Source organism: Camelus dromedarius, chromosome 5 (assembly GCF_036321535.1).
Source record: "Camelus dromedarius isolate mCamDro1 chromosome 5, mCamDro1.pat, whole genome shotgun sequence".
In the NCBI taxonomy this organism is placed as follows: domain Eukaryota; kingdom Metazoa; phylum Chordata; class Mammalia; order Artiodactyla; family Camelidae; genus Camelus; species Camelus dromedarius.
In genome coordinates, this window is record NC_087440.1 from 87,241,357 (window position 1) to 87,262,058 (window position 20,702).

Sequence of the window (20,702 nt, forward strand, 5' to 3'; positions counted from 1 at the left end):
TTTGCATCTTTTTTTAGATTCCACATATAAGTGATATCATATGATAGTTGTCTTTCTCTGTCTGACTTACTTCTCTTAGTATAATCTCTAAGTCCATCTATGTTGCTGCAAATGACATTATTTCAGAATACTATTTCTTGATATGGGAAAGTTCTATGAAATTCAAGGATCAGGGTCCAAAAATGAAGTTTCACTGGCCATGATCATTGATTGACGTATGATCCACAGGCTCCCTTCGTACTACAGTGGCAGAGTTGGGTAGAGTTGCAACAGAGATCATCATACGCACTGCAGAATTCAACATATTTACTGTCTGGCCCTACCAGGAAAAGTTTGCCAACCCTTGAATCAGATCATAGGAGAAAAGAACCATTGCAAGGAAGCTTCTCTTCTATTGAAATAATGTAAAACGAGGTGGGGGGACCCACTTAAAGTCAATAAGCCCAAAGAAGCAAAGGTGAAGAGAACAAGAGATGAAAGTCAGCACGACTGTGGGTCTAGGGGAAATGTCGTTTTCTTCCCCCCCAGGGGGTGCTGGCGCACTCCTTCTGGAGGGCCCCTTGTCACTACGTATCAAGGACCTTAACAACGTTCATACGCTTTGCTCAGTCTGCTCTATTTCTAGAAATGGATATTATGGAAACTCCCCAATCATATGTGCAGTTTTATCCACCAGGATCTTATTGCGCAGTTGTAATATGAAAACAACAGCCACTCCCCAGCCCCAAACCTGTGTCTAATAAGAAGTGTCTTAATCAGTTGGGTTCTACCCCTAGACAGGTATGACTGTGAAGTGGCTGAAGAACAGACAGTGGCGCTGGAAAATGTCTGTGGTCCATAAAATGAAAAATAAGCCATAAAACAAAATGTATTCTGAGCAGAAAAATTTCAGTGTATCAGAAAGCAAGGCATATACAGAGACAGAATGGGAAAGATCAACTCAAAAAGATAACCCTGTCTAATTCTGGGTGACTATGCTGTGGGTGGTTTGAACTTTTTTTCATTCTGCTTTTCTGTATATTTTGAATTTTCTACATGGAACTTGAGTTAATGTGGTGGCTTTATTTACAAGTGGTCCCTTAGGGACAGTGCGATGTAGGGCAGCCTGAGTTTGGAAGGTGATAAACCTGAATTTGTGCCCCAGGACCTCCTCCTCATCCCCACCTGTTGAAAGAACTCAAGATGCCAAATAAAACCTTGACACCCTCCCACCCTGGTCATGAAGCGTGCTGTGAAAAGGAAAAACTTCCAGGCCGTAGGACTGGGTTTGATTCTAGTTTCTGCCACTTCTGTGCCTAGTAATTCTAAAAATTTCAAGGGTCAGTTTGATTCTCAGGAAGGCACGGATTATGAAACTTCCCTACAAGGTTTGTCAGTTGACAAAAGAGCTTATGCAACTCACCTGAGACAGGTGAGCAGCCCCAAAACTTTCCCTTTTTCCTCCCCTCACTGTGATCTTTAAAATCCCTTCTACTTGAAACCTCATCAACAGCTAGGGTTTTTCTAATTTTACCTGTTCATGTAAGGGTGAGAGATTGGGACTGTGGTTTCACGTGCTCAGAAAACTTCTGCCCCAAAATCAGCCCCTGATGCACCTGCACAGATTCTGCTGGGGCCCTGCTCCTGTGCACGGCAGGATCAGTGACCGTCACTTCCCCGTGATGCTCTCCAGGGCCCAGGGGTGCTCTGTCCTTCCAGGGCTCCTGTATGGGTGTCAGGAGCTAAATGCATCTCAGCTCTACATTAGACAAGACAGATGCCCTAGAAGTGACAGACAGAGCTGGGCCCACCCATGACTACTTGCCCTACCCTGGCCATGCACAGTAGAGGGTACCTGGCAGCCACCTGAGACCTGGAGGCCAGTTTCATCTCCATGCTATGAATCACATGGCGACATGAACACCTTGCATGGAGCAGAGCTGGGGGATGCAGAATGATGACTCCCACAGATGTCCGTGTCCTAATCCCCAGAAACTTTGAATGTGTCACCTTATGCAGCAAAGGGGTAATTAAGGAGCAGATGGAATTAAGGTTGCTAATCAGCTGATCTTAAAATAGGGAGATTGGTAGGCTCTGTATAATTATAAGGGTCCTGAAATGTGGAAGAAGGGGCAGCAGAAGAGAGTTAGAGGGAGAATGACCATGGAAGAACAGTCAGAGAGATGCATGCTACGTTGCTGACTTTGAAGACAGAGGAAGGGGCCACGGCTGTAGTAATGTGGGCACCTTCTAGAAGCTGGAAGAAGAAAGGAAACAGATTCTTCCTGAGAGCCTCTAGACATGCAGCCCTGATGACGCTTTGATTTCAGTCTGGTGACACTCACGTCAGACTCTTAACATACAGAACTGTAAGATAATTTATTTGTGCTATTTGAAGCCACTAAGTTTGTAGTAACTTGTTACAGCAGCAATAAGGAACTAATACACTTGCCATTACAACTGCGTGACCTAAACAACCTCATGGGATTCTCACAACGTTGTCCAGTACGTAGTATTAGCCCTATTTGACAAGTACAGAAAGAAGCTCAGAGAAGGCAGGTGTCATTCCCAAAGTCACACAGCTAATAAGGATCCATAATCATAACTCACTTTCTTCTAAGACCCATCCTCTGCACTCTACACAAGAACGAGACCTCAGTTTAAGTATTTCTGGATCAGCACCTGTGAGGTGAGCAATCTAGACCTTCAGACCTGAATGGGGACTCAGATGGCTCCTCAAGCTCTGACTGGTGCTTGGACTCTTGCATGATGTCTCATGGGAGGTGGATATTCAGCCTGTGTTTGAATGCCTCCTGTGATGGGGAGCTCACTACCGCCCCTGACTGCATCCAGGACTTGGACAGCTCTGCTTCTAGAAAAGACTGTTCTGGCTCAGCATTCTGACCACTACCTGTTGTTCCATGACCTCTACTTTTTTTGTTCCACTTTTTCTTTTGGAGACCCTCAGAATGTTTGCCCCCCACCCCCACTTGGTGGATCAGCCTTCTGAGTGAGTGCTGATCTGATCTGAGATGGAAGTTGCAGAATTGGTTGGCTTGCAGGCTGGTCTCTCCTGGAATCCTCCTCCTAAGCCAGGACAGCTGTTCCTAGAGAAGCGGCCCGTCCAGGACCTCCATGGAAAGTTCAGGCACTCCCATCTCGGAAGATGTATTTTGTTATGGATCTTCTAAATGTGGACCTGATTCTTCTTTTATTCAGAATTTAGTCATTCTGAATTTAAGACCACTTGGAAAGGGACTGGGCTAGATTTCACTCTTCTTTTTTTCCTGTAATGTAAGCGCGATTGCTGGGGCATGAGTAGCTCACCCGAGAGGTGACTGGGATTGGCACGCTGCACTAAGCAGGGTCTCTAACTGGCACATGGACCATTTAGCCCTGGATGTCTACTCATCCACACTTCAGTAGTCATGCCGAAGTTACTCTAATGACAACTATAGTTGTTATTCCCAGGTATTTCCTAAGTGACAGGAACTGTGCTCAGTCAGAGTTTCATTTATTTCCTTTTTTTTTTTTTTTTTTACTTTCTATTGACATATAATTATTTACAACGTTGTGTTACTTTCTGTTTTATAGCAAAGTGGTTCCATTATAAATATATATTTATATTTATATTTATATTTATGCTTTCACATTCTTTTCCATTATGGTACATTGTAGGATGTTGAATATAGTTCCCTGTGCTGTACAGTAAGTCTTAGTTGTTTATCTGTTTTTTAATAGTGGTGTGTGTCTGTTAACCCCAAATTCCAAATTTATTCCTCCCCTCTTTCCCTTTGGTAATTTCTTTCTATGTCTGTGAGTCTATTTCAATTTTTATAAATAAGTTCATTTGTATCTTTTTTTTTTAAGATTCCACATAAAGTGATATCATATGACATTTGTCTTTGTCTGTCTGATTTACTTCTTTTAGTATGATCATCTCTAGGTCCATCATGTTGCTGCAGATGGCATTATTTCATTCTTTTTTATGGCTGAGTAGTATTCCATTATATATATGTGTGTGTAAATATATGTGGTGTGTATATGTGTATACACACACACCTCATCTTCTTTATCCAGTCATCTGTCAATGGACATTTAGGTGGCTTCCCTGTCCTGGCTATTGTATATAGTGCCGCTATGAATGTTGGGGTGCATGTATCTTCCTGAATTATATTTTTGTCCAGATATATGTCTAGGAGTGGGATTGCTGGATCATATGGCAACTCTAGGTTTTTAAGGAACCTCCATACTGTTCTCCATAGTGGCTGCACCATTTTACATTCCCACCAGCAGTGTAGGAGGGTTCCCTTTTCTCCACACCCTCTCCAGCATTCTTCATTTGTAGACTTTTTAATGATGGCCATTCTGACTGACGTGAGGTGATACCTCGTTGTAGTTTTGATTTGCATTTCTCTAATAATTAGTGATTTTGAGCATCTTTTCATGTGCCTGTTGGCCATCTGGATGCCTTCTTTGGAGAAATGTCCCCTTAGGTCTTCTGCCCGTATTTTTGATTAGATTGCTTTTTGTTATTGAGTTGTATGAGCTGTTCATGTATTTTGAAAATTACTCCCTTGTCGGTCGCATTGTTTGCAAGTACTTTCTCTCAGTCCATTGGTTGTCTTTTTGTTTTGTGTATGGTTCCCTTTGTTGTGCGAAAATTAAGAGTTTTACATGCATTTCTCTTTTCCATCTTAAAAAGAGAACTAATGAAGAATCAGAGCAGTTAAGAAACTTGTTCAAGGTCACACAGCCACTCAGTGACAGTACCTGCAACTCCTGGTGTCCATCAGGTGAAGCTTCATTCGGGTGTGAGAAGAAGCTGAGATTGGGAGTCAGATAGACGTGGGCTCACGCCCTCCATCACCACGTGTTCACAGAGTCCCTCTGGACAACGTACTTTACTTCTCTGAGCCTCACCTATAAACCAGGAATGATCATTCATAGTATCTCCTAAGATTATTGTGGTCAATAAATTATAGTTCCCTGGTAACATTGATTACAGTTTGTATTTCTCATCCTTTTGCTTGGTTTTGTCTATTTTCCCCACCGGAATATAAAGTCTGTAATACAGAGTCTGTGTCAGTCTGTTAAAGGCTGAATCCTTAGAACCCAGCGCAATTCCCAGCAAATAGTTGACAGTCAATAAATATTTGCTAAGTGACTGAATAAATAATATTACAAGTGGAAATAGAGCCCGGACTCACTGAGGCTTACTCCCCCGCCTCCTTGGACCCGGGTCCCGGGAGCGGGGTGGGACTCTGGAAGTCTTCCAAACCGGGGTGAAATGAGGACTTCGTGAGCAAATCGTTACGTGCTCTGCTCCCACAAGGGTCACTGGTTCCCAAAATCAGTACCGAGCAAGAGGAGACAGTTGGGTAACGTTCACCAGGTATTGTGTTTTGCATTCCTTGAACTGCCCATAAAATTCCTTAAATACAGGGCACGGTTTCCCCATGCGACCCTTCCAAACTAACTTCTGTATCTCATTATATTGAATGGAGTCTACTGATGGGACTGGGAAGTTCACAAAATCATAGCAAAATAGAATAGTAACAACTTCCTATCGAGTGCTCGCTGTGTACCAGGGGTTATAATAAACAATTTATAGGATTTATTTAATCTTTAGAAAATGCCAAGAGGGAAGTGCAATCGTCTCCGGTTTGCAGAAGGAAACTGAGACTCAACTGGCCTCAAATCATACGGTCCCTGGGTGGTGGAACTCAGTGGGCACCTAGGGTTCCCTTCTTTTCTATAGCACAGCTACACGCTTCTTACCTGCAGGACAGGCTTCCGACAATCTGGTTCTCCAAAGCACTGTCACGAACCCGAGCATAAACAAAGGCTTTTCCAGAGCTGAAGAAGTCATCATAAAGACTGGCTCTGAAGCCCATGCAAATCTCCTCATTGCTGATTTTTTTTTTTTTTTTTGATCTTTACTTAGAACTTTCTGTTTTAATCCTGGTGGTGGTTTGAATTGTGTTCCCCCACAGATATATTCAAGTCCTAACTTCTGGTACCTCAGAATAGAAACTTACTTGGAAATATGATCTTTGCAGAAGTAATCAGTGGATTTAAGATGAAGTCCTACTGGCTTGGGATGGGCCCTAAATCTAATGGCTGGTGTCCCTATGAGAAGAGGTGAGGACACACAGACACACAGGGAAGCAGGCCACGTGACTGTGGAGGATGGAGGAGAGATGGGTGATGCAGCGAGAAGCCAGGAATGCTGAGGGTTGCCGGGAGCCACCAGAAGCCAGGAAGTGGCTAAGGATGTTTATTTCCAGAGTCTTCAGAGGGAGCGTGGCCTTGCCAGCACCTGGCTTCCAGAACTGTAAGAGAATACATTTCTACTGTTTTTAAGGCACCAAGTTCATGTCAATTTGTTACGACTGCCCTCGGAAAAGAATACACCTAGATTCTAGAAATCTTGGTTCTCTGCTTGCCTGGCACAGAGCGGCAAGAGCAAACAGCCTGGCGAGAAGCTTAAATGCAGCTGGAGGCAGAAGCCCTGGCTTCAAGGCGGGGTGCTACCGGCCGGCTCAACTCAAGGCTGGTTCAAAACACCCTCATCAGCGTGGGAACCAGAAACACAGCTGCCTGGAGACGTTCTGCAAACTGAAGGGTTCCTGGAGCCCTCGTGCTGCAGGACAACTGCCATTACTCACTGCAGGGTGCTCGCAAGTTCACACGAGCGTTTCAGATCGTAAATCTCATCTAGTTCTCTGGAGGTTAGTATTATTTTTTTTTATTCCCCCAAGAAACTGAGGATTAGAAAGCTTAAGAGACTTGCCCAAGGCAGGTAAATCAGAGGAGCGAGGCTCTCAACCCAGAACGGCGATACCACAGCACAACTCAGGTGAGCCCAACACACTGTCATCGAGAGCCGCCTGCTCACCAGGTACCAAGGCAAGGAAGACACAGCCAGTCCCTTCCCTCCAGGACACCGCAGCTCAGCGGTGTCGGCAGGATAAAAACAGACCAGGTAAATGCCAGGTGGAGGGCGGATGCCTGAGCCAGTCTGGGGTCTCAGCCTGGAGGAAGTGGCTTCCGAGCGTGGCTTTGGAGGAGAACTAAGAGCTAGGCAGGTGGAGAAGGGGTCTTGGTCAGCGGTTCTCAAACTTTCTGGTCCCGGGACCCCTTTACACCCTTATAAGCTACTGTGGCCCCCAGACAGCTTTTGTTATGCGCACTGTAGGGGTCACTGTTTGGTCTATTAGAAATTAAAGCTGAGAGATGATGAAAAAGCATTTACAAATTTATTGAAAGGAAAAACGATAAACCTCTGACATGTGAACATAAGGAATATCTATTTTTAAAGAAAAGTAAGTTATTCCAAAAACAAAAACCATAGGCCACAGAAAAGTAGCCTTGTTTTCCATTTCTGCAAACCTCTTCAAATGCCTGTTTTTTTGTTTTTGTTTTTGTTTTGTTTTGTTTTGTTTTGTTTTGCTTTGTAAGACCGCTAGATCTCCCTACCTGGCTCTGTAGTCAGTCTGTTGTGACACGCTGCTTTGGCTGATGCATATGGAGAAAAATCTGGCCTCACAGAGGAAGCAGGAAAAGGGAGGACCTCGGGGAACCCCTGGGAGGCTCTCGTGGGTCCTCAGGAGTCTTCAGCCCACACTGTGAGAACTGCTGTCCCAAGTAGAGGGAACAGTGTGAGCTAAAGCCAGCAGACAGGGCACACCCTGGAGTGTTTGGGGAATTAATGACACACAGCTCTGCATGAACAGAGCATCCTGGGAAAGACCTCAAATGGCAGGAAGGGCCCCTGAAGCGGTGGATGAGGGAGGGTCCAGGTGCCTGGTGGTTCATGCTTCAGCCAGCAGTAATGGGAGGAGGACCACCCAGGGTTCTAGCCAGGGCAGGGTCCCGAGCAGCTGGCATTGGGAGGAACTCCAGCTACTCGAGGAAGGGCTGATGGGGTAGGACAGGACCAGAAGCTGCTGCAATGGTCCAGACAATGAATGACTAGCCTCTGGAAGATTCTGGGATGATCTGTCACTGGGTTACATCACGGGGCAAAGCTGCAGCTCACACTAATGGCCCTGAGCCAATGAGACAAGGTTAATCACACCAAACAGGCCGTTTTAAGAACAGAAGAAATGTTTCCATTAAAATAATTAAAATCCTAAAATCCTTTGGGGCTCAAAGTTACACCTTTCAGTTGCCTGGAAGATCTACTTGGTGAAACTTCATTTTCTCATGAGCCCAGAGAAATAAGGCATTACTGTATTTTCTCTATACAGTGGGACTGGAGGGGAAAAGGGAAATGGACCAATCAGGAGTGAAGGGAATAACCAATCAGGAGTGAGCTCAGTGTTACAGCTCAGCTGTGACAGCAACCTGGATCCTGGAGAGAGACTAGGCAAACAGATGGCGTCCAAGTCCTCCAGAGCCTCCCCTCACTGAGTAGCTCTGTCACCTTTGGTGCAGGAATTGGGCTTTGTGTGCCTCAGTTTCCCCATCTGTAATAATGTAACAATTCCTCCTGCAGAGGTGAAATGAGATCCTGATCTACTGAGTTTCCGTCAATGTCAGGTCCTGTCCTTTGATTGCCCGTGTCAGCTTCCCACACAGGAAGTGTTTGCTCTGTCCGGGGTCTGACTGACAGCATTCAGAGCCAAGCTCTCAACCCAGCTGCAAAACCCCTTGTTCTGTATAACTGGTCTTTTGCTTGAGCACAGCTTTTCCTATGGTTGCCTGTAAATCTCACATGGCATATAACTGGGGATTTTGAGTTTTGAAAACATTTGTCCCAAAAGGCAGTAAACATCCAGTAGGCTTATACGGATTTGGGAACTCCACCTTCCCGCTCCTCCCTTCCAGTTCCCACAGATGGCTTTTATGTCCAAGGACAAAGTGAAGAGCCAGCATGGACCACCAGGGGTCTGGAGGAGAGTGGGGGGCCCTGTGGAGCGCTGGGGGGCAGAGCTCCATAGTCCCAGGACCCCCACCCCACTTCAGCCATTGCAATTGTGCCTGAGTTTTCCTCTATGAGGATTCCACTGGAGTTTGATTGACAAGATGCGTCCTGCAAAGCGCGCGCGCACACACACACGTTTGTAGAGCTCATTTTCAGGACAGTTAGATTAGCAGGAAGATACTGGTGAATCCCACCAGGGTCTCTCTCTCTAGGCCACCTCCAGGAGAGAGTTGGGGTGGTTTCCCATCTCGGGCTCAAAAATCCTCCACTCTTTGTCCAACCTTCTGTTCTCAGATCTCCTTTGGCTTGGGAAAAGCCCCTGGCTCCAAGGCTTCCTCCAGTGCACATGGAGTGCTTCCTAGACCAACCTCAGTCTCAGTGGGAGACCAGCAGTCAGGGAAAGAGTGGGACCCGGGCTCAAAGCTGCCACTATTGGCTATGGGACTCAAGGCAGACCCTTCAGTTCTCCAAGTTTCCGTTTTCCCACCAGCAAACCTTCACTAAGATGGTTGTGTTGCAGAAAAAATGTGTTACATCTCAGAGTCACAGCTCAGTATTACAGCTCAGTGGTGACAGCAACCTGGATCCGGGCGAGAGACCAAGCAGCACTCCGAGAGTTGGAGAACTCAGGTTTCTTACGCCAGCGGGCCCAGAAGAGTTAACACTCCAAGCTCTGGACCCCGTCTGTAGGTTTACACAGGCTTTTATAGGCGGCCAGTTTACACTCTGCAACATCATATGCAAATAAGGTGTAACAAAAGTTGACTAATTAGGAACAAGCTTTGTAGAAATGGACCAATCAGGGGTGAGAGAAATAACCAATCAGGAGTGATCTCCATGCAAATGAAGTACTACAAATGGACCAATCAGAAGTTAGGGAAATGGACAAATCAGGAGTGAGCTCAGGGAAACAATAGAATTTTAGGGATAAGTTCCACTTTCCTAGAAGTAAACCGTTTCAGAGGCAAAAAGTGAGATAGAGTCTCTGGCCCAGAGAACTGGATGGTGCTGGCAGGAGAGTAGTGGCCCTGCCTGGGGGGTCCTGCCAGTCTTTTTATGGGGCTTCCCACCTCAGTTGGAAGGACAAGATTGTTGGGATTGTAAATGAGATACAATAGCAGAAGCACCCAGCTATAATGGATGCTCAGTGAAAGTCAGTAGAATGCTTTTGAGACACCTAAGATATATGGAATAACATTAAATGAAGCGTGTGTGTGTGTGTGTGTGTGTGTGTGTTGAGGTGTACAAAGTGAAGGGTCTAGGGGTACAGAATACATACCTTTCTCTCCCTTTAGGGGAGTGGATTTTATCTAGGGACCTATTCAGGAGGATCAGAAAATTTCAGACACACAGCCCAGCTCACCCCTGCCATCCTTCTCTTTTGCCTTTCTGCAGTGGAGTACAACTTGTTATTAAAATGAAAAATTCTCTCCTCCTCACCCACAGCATCTGTTTCATTATGTTTTGCATTTCTCTCCATCTAAATGTTAGCTCTTGTCCGGGGCAGTAACTTTCATAATTTCTTTAATGCATACATCTCTATTGACATTGTGATGGATGATAACAGACTTGCACTGAGGAATGAAGCAGTCTTACAGGGCCGGTCCAACCTATTGGGAAAAGAGCAAGGATTAAATAACCAATTATGAATGGATATTTACCTGATAGATTAGGATGGTGACTTTAAAGCAGTCTTGCTCTATTAGGTAAATGATCTATGCTCGCCCAAGGTTTATAAATATGTATTTCACCAAAAGACTCAAGTCCTGGCAATAATGAATATGTATTTCATAGCATCCCATTAAAACGGAGCCCTCCACTCGACTTTTCAGAAGAAAATGAGCTTAAAATAATGCTGCAGTGAATCAGTAGCTGGTCTTCTGAGTAATGCTGAGACATACCTCTGTGAGATCAGCTTGTCCAAAACTGGTCTCTCTCACCTTGTACCTCCTCCCAGGTCTTTTCCTATCACAGGTTACTGCAGCACCTTCTCAGTGACAAAGTTAGAACCGCACATCATCACTGGATCCTCAGTCCTTACGTGAAATTGATCACAAAGTCGTAACCTTCCCCCTCTCCCATTTCAATAATTTCTCCCTGCCGGCATCAACGCCATCTACCATGTTAAAAATCTACATACGTCGTTGCTCTACTCAGAAAGATTTCATGTGAATCATTTTGTCGTACACTTGAAACTAGTATGTTTTATGTCAATTATATCTCACTGAAAAAAAAAAGCAAACACACGAAAACACTCCAAGGTCTGTGCTGCTTTAGCAGCATTTCCCAATGGATATTCTTTGGGATACTAATTCCATGAGATAACGTTCTTAAAATAAAAAGATGTCGTGATTAAAATAGTTGGGAATATTGTATCTTTGGTACTTCCTCTTGGAAGCTCCAATGTATATTGAAGTATGAAGGGCTTTGAGAAGTCCTACAGTGTTTACCAGGCTGTTTTCCAAGCTTGCTTTTTTAATACCTAAGATCTTACGAAACTCTTGTTTCTTGGAGCATACCTTGGTAAGTCCTGGCTCACGAGATAAAGTCAAAGTCGCTCATCTGGGCCAGTGAAGCCCTTCACAACTCACCTCCGGGCTACCTTCCCAAATTCATTTCTGGCTGCTGTCTCTTTGTTATATGCCCAATTGCAGATCATTCTTCATTCTCAGAACGTTCAATATCCACTCTTTCCTTTCCGTGGCAAGTCCTCCTTACTTCCCTTCCTTCTTTGTCTTGCAAACTTGTATTTAAGCTTCAAAAACCAACTCAAGCATCACTTCTACCTGACCACCAATTCAACACTCTCTTATTTTCATCATATCAGCATTTTTAATGCACTTTTGCCATCCTGCTATTTAAAAGAAATTTTTTTGGTGGGGGGAAGTAATTAGGTTTATTTATTTACTCATTTAATGGCGATACTGAGGATTGAACCCAGGACTTTGCGCATGCTAAGCACATGCTCTACCACTAGGCTATACCCTCCCCATCCTGCTAGTTTTATTTTAACTCTTTCTATATTAGAGCTACTTGTTTATTTCCCTGTTTCACCAGAAAGACTGGTGGAGAGAAGCTTTATCTTGACTCTTTCTCTCCCCATGCAGTCTAGGCGATTCATAGTTCATAGGCAATGAGTATTTATCTGCTGAAGGGATTTAGAGATCAAATCACCAAAAGTAAGTTCTTAGCACTCTTTTTTATGTTTTGAGCTTTTTCTTGTATGACCATGTGAATTATGTAAGCAGCAGAACCTGAGGTCAAACAGGGATGCCAGTTTCGTGTAGCCTCATCACTGCAAAGAGCGCTTGGAAGAAAGGGGGGACTCAGCCTCCTCCCGCTGACCACCGATGAATGAAGCTAGCTGACTCATGGCTCGAGAAGCACCAGTTTGATATGCTTGTTTGAAAGAGCCATTGGGTATGATTTTAACGACGATATTAACATTATGCTCCATGGTAGACTTTCTGATTCCTGACGTCTGGGAAAGTGCTTTTAGCCTTGCCTCAGTGGCAGTGATATTGGAATGAATGCACTTCCAACGGCACCTGGGCCCCCGTGAATATTAGATGCTTTATCTCTGGAGACCATCCGGGAAAGCCACGGTTTAAATAAATAAAATGAATGCTCGCATCATACAGGCTGCCCACAAGCCAAGCCTTGTCAGTGTTCTGATGTGGATACAGAGCATGATTATGGATACAGGCAAGACGGAGGGAAATATAATGGAGGCAGGAGGCCGTAGCTCTGCATCACAATAATAGAGCTTCTTAATGGGAGCCTGGACAGGGTGATGACTTGCCTCTGTAATCCCATCAGTTTTATTGTCCAAATGCCATTTGTACATTTAAGGAGGAGCCTCTTTAACTGGAAGGAAATACTAATTGGAACATTTTAAAATATGTACTAGACAGGCACGTCCAACACGCTCTTGCTTTCTCTCTTTCACGTGAGTGTGTGTGTATGTGTGTAAACGTGTGTGACTGTGTGCATGAGTGAGCGTTGTGTATGCAGGGTCATGGTCCCCAACTGGTGGAATGGACTGATCACAACACAGGAAGGTTGATGTCACAGACCTCTCATGATCCTGAACCAGGAGTCGGGGCATGGTCACTTTGACCTCTTTGGTGAGAATGCTTCCATTTTCATCAACAGCTTCTATTTCCTGGAAGAGTTCCCAGGGGGCTGACTTGGGGGGCAGTCCCTGATCAACTGGAGATGGGGCAACTTTCCACTGAGAAGCAGCTCCTCAGTCTGCCCTGGGCCTTTTGGAACTCAAATTGTACAGTCCACTCTTCTTTCAGTTCCATCTCAGTTTCACTTTAGATCAGGGCTCAGCAAACTGGGGTCTGTGTGCAGCCCACCTTCTTTTGTAACTGGCATTTTCCTGGGATGCAGCCACGCCCACAGGCTCACATCTCATCAGGGTTGCCTTCACAGCACAGTGGCAGCGTTGAGTAGTTTCAGCAATGATAGTGGAACCTGCAAGCCCCGGATATTTCCTCCCTGCCCCAGAGAAAGTTTGCAGACCCCTGGTCTAGATCATGAACCTGAGTTGGGGAGAACCTTGGAGGTACCCTTTGCTGATGCTGGAGACCGACCTGGTGCTTCATTGGCCGCTGCTCAAGCATCCCCTGTGTGGGTGAAGGCACCTGGTGGGAAAGCCCATCCATGGCAGAGTGATTCTCGGTGTTTCCTTCCAGAGCTCTGTCACGTCACATCTCCCAAGGTCTTGGCATCAGCAAAGAAGACTCCTTACCGTGAACCTTAGCAGCCTCTTCGATGTACCCGTTTTGGAGGTGGGGTACCATTTATTTTTTCCATACTCAACACCAAGAAATGCAACGTCTCCCTCCAGGAAGGTCTGCTTTTGCACAAACCCAAATGCCTGCCCCAAGCATCCCTGCACAGAACGAGTGTTGGCTGGTGTGGCTCTGGCTTCTCCTCTACTTGAGATGCCCGCTGGTGAGGTGGAAAGGGTGCAGCAGTCCAGCCGGAAGGCCTGGGCTTAAAGGATCACTCAGCCTTTATTTAGTGAACCTACTTTATTCTAACTCTCTGAGCCCCTGGGGACAGAGTTCTCCAAACTCAAGTCTGCCCTCTGTTCCCAAACCTGTGGGGGAGATAGAGAAACAAGGTGGGTGTGGGGCAAGGCTTTAAAGTAATAGCCTGGAAGGTGCATGTGGGTGAGGCCCCCAGTCCAATCAAAAGGGGTCTGGGAAGTCTTGAGATCCAAAGAAGTGAGGGTTGAGGGAATAAAAGAGAGGCAATGGGGGGAATTTGGGACAAATAATTGCCAATGGATTGAGGTTCCTTCCAACTCTGACCTTCCCACTGTTGCCCCCAATTTAAGATGGAACTCCCGGCCTTAGAGCAGGGCTTCTCTTTTGTAATGTGCGCGAATCACCTGGGAGCTTGTTAAAATCCGAATTCAGTCTGGGGTGGGACCGGAGACGCTGCATGTCCCCCGAGATTGATGTCGATGCTACCGGTTGGGTACCACGTTTTGAGAACAAAATGCTTAGAGGATTTTATCAATTCAACAGGTACCGATTAAGCACCTACTCAGTGCTGGGCGCCACACATGCTCTGATGGAACCGGGTGATGGAGTTGAAGTGTCCACACCCTCTCGTGGCCTCAGTTGGCTCCTAGAACAGACGTGGAGTAACAACCACCAACCAGATGACCCACCGCGTTGGCGGTGAGCCGCACAAGGTGAAGGCGGCGCCGTGCAGGTGTAAGTTCACGGCACCCAATTAGCTGGGGGTGGAGGTGGAGTGAGGAAAGCCTCCCCTGTAAGGAAGAAGTAGTTAAGATTAAAGCTTGATTATCAAAATCCTCCTCTCCCATCCTGGGGCCCCACAGAGAGTGCGCTTTCCATATGCACATGATGTCTACTCCATTAATACCTGGGAGGGGCGAGGTGAGCTCAGACCTCACACTGACAGTGAACTCTGGGGCCCTGAGACTCACCCTGGGCACCTCCTCCAGGAAGCCTGAGAGGATTGGCCCTGAAGCACTATTCAAACCAATCTTCTCAGGAGATCGTTCTTAAAGACTCACGTTTCTTAAAAGCTTTCCAGGTACATCAGCTATTAGATTGTAAATGTCCCTGAGGGCGGGGGCCTGGCTTCCACCATCTCTTGCTCCGGGGCAGACTTGCTCAGTTTCAAATGAGTGACTTTGAAAAGAGGACTTTGCCTTAGAGGAGGCTGGTCATGTGGTCCCATGTATCATGTACCAGACGGGAAAAAAGAAAAGTCTGATGGTTTCCTCAAGTCTTTTCTGGTGTGTCAGACAAAGAGGCCCCATTACATTCTCTCTGGCTTTCAGGTCCTAAAATTCAGAGCCAAGTCCACATGTGCAATGTGAAGCTAGCCCTGACTTCCTGCAGGGAGCACCTACTGTGTGCTGACTCCCTTGTGCACCACAGCCCTGCTAAGCAGGCGTTAGTGTGGCCCTTTTCCAGGCAGGCTGAAATGTTCATAGAATAAAACGGCTGGCTGTTTTGAGAAATATTCAGCAGGAAGGGGATTAGCATGGAGCTGGCTTCGAAAGCACTTGTAAGCTTTGCGTGGGAGAAACATGGCCGAGGGTCTTTGGAGAGACGCAGGGACTGTGACTGGGCGTGGTGCTCTCAAGGCAGCCAGATCGCCCTCTTCTTCTTCTGTTTTTTTTAATTGAAGTAGAGTTGATTTACGATACTGTTAGTTTCAGGGATACGGCAAAGTGATTCAGTTGTACATACATATTGTTTTTCAGATTCTTTTCCATTATAGGTTGTTTTAAGGTATTGAATATAGTTCCCTGTGTTATACAGTAGGACCTTGTTTATTTTGTATATAGTAGTTTGTATCTGTTAATCCCAAATTCCATATTTCTCCCTCCCCCACTTTCGCCTTTGGTAACCATACATTTTTTCCCTATGTCTATAAGTCTATTTCTGTTTTGTAAATAAGTCTAATTTTTATCATTTTGAATTCCACATGTAAGTGATGCTGTATGATATTTGTCATTCTCTGACTTAGTTCACTTAGTATGATCATCTCTAGGTCCATCCATGTTGCTGCAAATGGCATTATTTTATCATTTTTTTGTGGCTGAGTAGTATTCCGTTGTACATATATACCACATCTTCTTTATCTAGTCATCTGTCTATGGACATTTACTTTGCTTCCATGTCTTGCCTGTAATAAGTAGTGCTTCTATGAACATTGGGTGCACATATGTGAGTTAGAGTTTTCTCTGGATATATGCCCAGGAGTAGGTTTGCTGGATCATATGGCAATGCTCATATTTTTAACATTTCATTTTATTATTCTGCAAAAAGGAAATGAAACTTTAAAGTGTGTTTGGAATAAAACCCACATGTATTAGCTTCCTATGGCCATAACAAAGGACTGCAAACTGGGTGGCTTCACACAACAGACATTTATTCTTTCAGAGGTCTGGAAGCTAGAAGTCCAAAATGAAGGCGTCAGCGAGGCTGTGCTCCCTCCCAAGACTCGAGTGGAGAATCCTTCCTGGCCTCTACCAGCTTCTGGCGGCTCCAGGCAGCATCACTTCAACCTCTGCCACTGTCTTCAGTGGGTGTCTTCCCACATCTTTTGGGGAAACACACTTCAACCCATACCATCACACATCACAATTTTCAATTTATTCTCTTTAGATCAAGTTTTATATTATTATCTATGTGCTATACTTAAAATAGCCAAAGAAGCTTCCTGTATACTTTTAAATTATTTTTTGCATACCTTTAAAATATAAACATTTTCCTAAGGAGGCTATTTAAAAAACTTGTGCAGAAATATTAAGTTTTTCTGACACCAAAGTCTAGGTCATGAGAAATTCTCCAAATAGTAAAGGCAAAAATTCTTCTTGTATTTTGACACAGATTCATTGATGAGAGTATCTTGTTTTCTTAGCAATCAGTTGTGGCATGTCTAATAATCCCACATAAAAATTTAATAATACATTTGTGTTATTACATATTATTATGAGTAAGAATACTATTTCTTATGTTCTTACTTTGAAGAAAATATAGAAAAATGCCCTTTCAAGCAAAGCTTACAATTTTGTAAGTCACCACTTTCTTTTTCCACTCTAAAATTCTATAATTATTTTTATCTTATAATTTTCCATTATAATCCTAAAATTCTGTAATTTTAGTGCATCTTACAAGCGCAGAAGTAACATATAGTCCTATAATTAAACTATTATAAATAGTTCAACTTGGTCCTCATTGTGGAGAAGATTATATTAAGAAATAGAAATACAGGCTGATACCAAAAAACTGTCTCTAAGAATGATCCATTTGTATAACTCTTCACTCTGATTTTTATATTGTGTCGTTAAAATAGAAATTAGTTATAATCAAATTGTGAAATGCCAAATTAAATAAATAACATGATCTTTGGAGAAAATGCTTTTAATAATATTTTATTTTAAAAATTAGTGTCTTTCTCAGTTTGCGTTAAGGGAATGCCTAAAATCCAAGTCAGAGTTTTTCAGAGAATCTGCCTATAGCTGGATCACCTGGAATCTGTGTGTGTGTGTGTGTGTGTGTGTGTGAGTGTGTGTGTTTGGGGTTGGGGTTGCTTGCTCAAAATGCAGGTTACAAGATGCATCTGAGACTACAGGCTCAGTGGTTCTGAGGGATGGGTTCCAGGTCTCTGCATTATTAGCAAGTTTCTTTGGTGATATTTATGCACATATAAGTCTGATGATCTCTCACCTGGACCCTCTGCAAGCGCTGTTACCACCTGGTGGCAGGTGCCTAGTAATGAGAGAGGGAGATAAAGGCTCAGCCTCTCTAGAGCTGCCTCAGAGCCCTGAATCTTGTACATAGCACCTGTTACGTGACTCCAAACAGGGGTCCCCACGGACCTTCTGCTCCTCTTCTCCATCAAGACATTGTGGGGCTCCCTGGAGGGTTCTCCCTTCGGACTACAGACTGTGCTCTTGGAAATCGATCCCGTCTTCATCTCCTGCTCATATTAACATCTTCACCTGCCTGAGACTCTGGCCAGCCTGAGTCTTCTGTGGGCCTTCTGGGGACCAGAGATGGGGACCCCGAGAACAAATGCAGGGAAGACAAGGTGAGGGCTGGCACACAGGTTGCCTCCTGCCCAGGGCTGCCAAGTAAAATCCAGGACACCCAGAAAAATTTGAATTTTAGATAAACAATGAATAATGGCTTAGTATAAGTATGTCCCAAATATTGCATGGGACATACCCTAAAAGAAATTCAAATTCAACCAGGCATCTTGTATTTTTATCTGCTGAATCTGGCAACCCTACATCCTGACACTTCTCTGGGTGAAGTGAGCCCTCCAGATTTAAGTCCCTACTGCCACCGTCCTGGGGAAACCAAGTCAGTCCAGACTTTTGCTGCAAAATAATTGGCCAAGGCCACATTCACATTCACTTGGAGGCTGAGTCCAGTTTTCATGTTTTTGAAACATCTGGTTTCTAATCTTGGCGGTAATGGACAAGGTGATGGTCCAGATTTCTATGACCTCTGGGTCTTGGAGTGATTTTGACAAAAACTGTCCTTATATCTCCCTCCTTTTCACGGCAGCTTCACTAATGTAAGGCAGATCCGTGATTGATCCTTTTTCCCTCCGTGGTGATGCGGCATCCTGAGGACTGAAGTGGGTCAGCACCAAATTTTGGGTCCCAGCCAACATTTCAATTAGAAACTGGGGATAAGTGAGCTGTTACCCAGGCACGCTCAATCTCTCTCTCTCTCTTTTTTTTGATCATTTATCTCATCTTTCAAGAATGGCATTTGGCATTGCTTAAAAAGAGTCTCCTTATACTTGGCAATAGTATTCCTTTCTCCTGATCCATTTTTTTTTAAATTGAAGTATAGTCCGTTTACAATGCTTACAACGTTGTGTTAATTTCAGGTGTACAGCATAGTGAGTCAGTTTTACATATAAATATATTCCTTTTCATATTCTTTTCCATTATAGGCTATTTATTACAAGGTACTGAATGTAGTTCCCTGTGCTGTCCTGTAGGACCCTGTTGTTTAACTATTTGATGTGTAGTCGTTAGTATCTGTAAATCCCAAACTCACACTTTTCCCCTCCCCTCAACCCCGTAACCACAAGTTTGTTTTCTACGACTGTGAGTCTGTTTCTGTTTTGTAAAAAAGTTCATTTGTGTCATTTTTTTAGATTCCACATGTAAGCGATATCATATGGTATTTCGCTTTTTGATCCGTATCATGTCCCAGCCACCCTGAAAAGTTCCCTCGAGTTCACCATCGTTCACAAAGCTCAGAGGGGAAAGACTGCAACGTGAGACAGAATCAGAAGAGGCATTGCCATCGCCATCTCAGGAAAGAGGCAGCCCAGGGCAGCAGCTCACACGTTATAAGCCAAGCACTGTTATGGGTAATTTTCCCCTCATAACCCGAAGACAAAAAACTTTATTACTCTTTAAAGTTCAATATTGCACCAATTAAATTTCAGCTTAGGAATCTGAGTTTCTGGTCTACGTTCCATTAAAAAATGTAGCCTCTCTTATGTTCCCCAAAGAATCGTAGGACTAACTTTTTATTCTTCCTTATCGCTCTTATTTTTAGCAATTAAGGACGCTGAGGAGAATATTAACTGCAGATGCTAACTGATGTGTTCTCAGTGTGGCGACGATCTCATCTTAAACAATACGATTTTCTTATAAAAAGTAGGAACGACAGCAAACTCGGAGCCTTTTTTTTTCTTGTCGCATTTAACTTTTCTACCTCACAGCCCAGATAGCTTTTTTTAATCAAAGCAGGCAATGGAAGAACAGTCTGTACCCTCAAATGCAATCATATTTAATCATATTTAATATCCTTATTTCTCAGCTGATCAAACTTTAAAATTTTGAATGCTTTGGTTTGATTTACAACTCTGCAGAAGTCTAACTAATAAAAAAGCACATTCTTTTGTTGTTGTGTGGACTGAGGAGTGTGCTGGAAAGATGCTGTGGGTCTGGATTCCAGGTACTGGACAGAGCGCTGCTTGAAGTACACCTCTGTGCCTCTGTTTTCCCATCTGTCGAAGGGGCGGATTAGTGTATGTGCCCACCTCTAGGCTATGAGCCTCTGAAATTGGATGCCACTGTGTTGCTGTCCCTGCCCACGGGCAGGATGCAAATGATACATCCCTTTGGGTTCCCCGTGCTCTGCATACAGCAGACAGTCCATAAATGTGCGTCGAGTGGGCATTGGATTGAATGTTATACAACCATTTCAAATGGAGATCGTCATACTAAGTGAAGTAACCCCAAAAAGAAAGAAAAACACCAGATGATATCACTTACATGTGGAATTTTTTTTAAAAAAAAGGACACAAATGAACTTATTGACAAAACAGAAACAGACTCACAGACATAGAAAACAAACTTACGGTTCCGGGGGGACGTGGGGCTGGAGGGATAAATTGTGGAGTTGGGGATTTTTAGATACTAACTACTGTATATAAAATAGATAGACAATAAGGTCCTACTGTATAGCACAGGGAACTCTATTCGATACCTTGTAATGACCTAAAATGAAAAAGAATATGAAAAGGAATGCATACATGTATAATTGAATTATTATGCTGTACACCAGAAATTAACACAATATTGGAAAACGACTATACTACAGTCAAAAAAAAAGAGAAAAAATGTTAAGTATGATTTACCTTGTTGTAAAACGGACAATGATTGATAGAATGTTGAGGGAAAAATTAACTCCCCCAATATGTTTTATGCTGTCATTCGGTGAGTTTAAGTGCTTTTCCTTTCAACAGT